This window comes from Cynara cardunculus (assembly GCF_001531365.2).
Source record: "Cynara cardunculus var. scolymus isolate 2C chromosome LG 2, CcrdV1, whole genome shotgun sequence".
NCBI lineage: Eukaryota > Viridiplantae > Streptophyta > Magnoliopsida > Asterales > Asteraceae > Cynara > Cynara cardunculus.
The window spans coordinates 54,549,387-54,552,427 of NC_037529.1; the positions used below are offsets into that span (position 1 = coordinate 54,549,387).

Consider the following 3,041-nt stretch of genomic DNA (forward strand, 5'->3'; position numbering starts at 1 on the left):
CTCTAATTGGCTCGAAACAGTGTGTTTTCGAGGTTGTTTACATTGTATTTGGGATTAATTTGTTTTTTTGTAAAATTCGTATAAAATATATGGATAATCAAAATGAGGTGGGTAGATTCATATATCAAAGGTAATATTGATTCTTATTAATTTAATATATAAATGTGATCATCGATTTATTTAGCTAACTTCAATAATTTAAAAAAATAGACACTAGTTTATATAAATAATCAATGAAAACAAGTTCTACATTTTAACATCAAGACTAGTAAGAAAGAAATCAGAATACAGACAGCCTTAACACGTCTGGACCCATTGCCATGCTGCTTACACATTGCTTTATTGAAGAAACAACAAAACCAATATAAACTTTGAAATGCTGTAAATCGACACTTGTGATTTTAAGCAAGTCTCCACGTCATTTTCTGTACCAATTTGGAATCCTTGACTCAACACAAAATCTTCCATCGTTGGAGACGAAGCAAACAAAGCGTTTGCCACCCACCCTTTGGGTTCCAGGCAACTGGCTGTTGAATCCAGCAATCACAGCAGCAGGAACTTTGCCGTTGTTTATCTGGAAGTGAATCAAGCCTCTAGGGAATGTGAAGATTTCACCAGTCTTGATGGTCTTGGAGAAGAGTTTGTTTTCTGTGGTTATGAAGCCAACATCCAATTCGCCCTCCAGCACAAACACGATCTCGGTGGCTCTTGGGTGGGTGTGTGGTGGGTTCGGACCGCCAGGTAATGCGAGCCATGGACACACCCAGGGTGTTTAGCCCCGTGATCTGTTGGACCGAGGCTGATGTAACAGTTGCACCGAATGTGTTTGTTGGTGAAGGCAGGCATCGCCAACCCAGCAAAGAAGAAATCATCTGTTGATATATTAAGTTTGCAGGTGAATCCATTCAATTTTACCCCTGTTTTTGATATAATGGTATGTTAACCAGTTAAATTTTCATCGAATCATCAATCCTATGCATGCATGCACAGATACACTGCCTCGTCTACAATGCGATATCATATTTTCAATTGTAATCCCAAAATAATTAAAATAATAAATGTTGGTCTACCAAAATAAACGATAAGGCAAGAAAGTGGTGGCTTATTTGTTGCAAATATCGACTATACTAAACTCAATCCAACCTAAAAAAACCGAGAACGATGAGAAGGATGGAGAGTCTTATCCGGTGAGTGAGGATGACGACTCTTACTCAGGTAAGCGCTTATCCAGTAAATTGTTGCATTCGATATGTTTTGATGAACTAAAATCTTACGCATCAAAATAAATCATAATGTTGACTCCTATCGGTAAACGCTTACCGGGTAAACAGTTGGATAAACGACCCCGAAGAAAACTTAAACACTTTGGACTCACTTCTATGCATTTCTTTTGAAACCATTTTCATGCATAATAATTTGGAGAAATTCTTATGCATGACTTTGGAGGCATGTTTGATAATATGTATATATAGTAATGCATTGAAGATGGCCACTAATTAGTTTTGGGTAGTGGCCTCTTCACATGTGAATTTACTAAATAATCACAAATGAAATAGTAATGCATATGAAATATGCTCATTGTTAATTATGTACATACGTGAATCCAAATTATTCAGATACGAACTATTTTAAGTCATTCACAAATGAATCTTAGATTCACGTATGACATTATAGTTTCAGGATCAAAATCAACATCTTACTGAAGATCGCTTTTTTGATTCGGATTCTTAAAGGTTTTTGCAAATAGATAACGGTTTTTGTTCATAAATTTATAAAGCATGAGTTGGTGTAAGAAAACCCAAATATGATAGGTTTATATACACAACTCGGAATCCGTTAGAAAAAACTGAATAATTACAGATGCATTAACATGAAGTACCTGAAGAAAGATCTGCAACACAAACATCTTGAAGCAAGTCGGGATCTGCAGAAATAAAGGAAGCCAAGAAGATGGATGGCCATCATCATGCCAATCACCAACTCATGATCACTAGTACTGGCCATGCTAAATTTTGATCACCCTTTTCACTTTATCAAAGAAATCAGGAAATGTGGGTTTGAGTGGGAAGAGATGATGGTATTTAAAGTGGTTTGTATTTGCCCTTGGGGTTGGGAAATCATTTTTCCAATTCCTTCAAAAAAATTCCATCTAGTTGTACATGTATTATTCAACAGACTTCATTATACGTGTAAAATATGACTTCATTATACATGTAAAATATATACATATATATATATATGTGTGTGAGATAGAGAAAATGTTTATTTGAGAAGTAAAGAATGAATTTCAGCTTCAATTAATATTTTGCGGATTTAACTTTAACCATCTGATAATTCCTCGCATGGGTATGCAGAAGATATAAGTAGTTCCGTAACTTTTACAAATAGATGGTAAACGAATTCATATGTGAACCCCTGTTATTCACATATGAACTATGTGTTCATATGTGAATCACGCAAGTTTATATGTGAATCAGTTAATTAGTTCATATGCGAGTCACAAGGGTTCATATGTTAATCGGTTAATTAGTTCACATGTGAATTGGCTAAAATAGTTTATATATGAATCACACTCTTCTACATATGATTATATATATAGTTGATATGTGAATCACACGAATTTACATATGAACCTATTTGCCGACTATTTGTAAAAGTTATGAAACTATACCTTTATTTTTGACAAAGCCAGAAATTTTGATCAGTTAAAGTCGCAATTTTTGACTACTAAAAATAACAATGACTATATATATATATACTAGTGGTGTACCCGCGCGATGCAGCGCGGGTAAATCACAATTCGAAAACATTAGTTTGGCTTTGAATCATGAGTTTATGTGGTTATTTTACAAGTCAACTAATATATAAAGTTGAAGGTCAATTTTGTTTGTTAACAAGATCGAATGAAAAGAAAATTGCACATATGTCGGGTTTCTGAAACAATCTACTTAGAGCTTATTACAAAACTTGAAATTTTTTAATGAACAAAGAAATACAATCGTTCGTAAAATAATGTTCATCCGTATATTCGAACTGTTGTT

General features: G+C 34.2%; 1 pseudogene; it reads right to left on the reverse strand.

Annotated features, from left to right (window-relative positions):
* Positions 1–339: 339 nt before the first annotated feature.
* On the reverse strand, positions 340–2,004 carry LOC112506171 (annotated as a pseudogene).
* Positions 2,005–3,041: the final 1,037 nt, after the last annotated feature.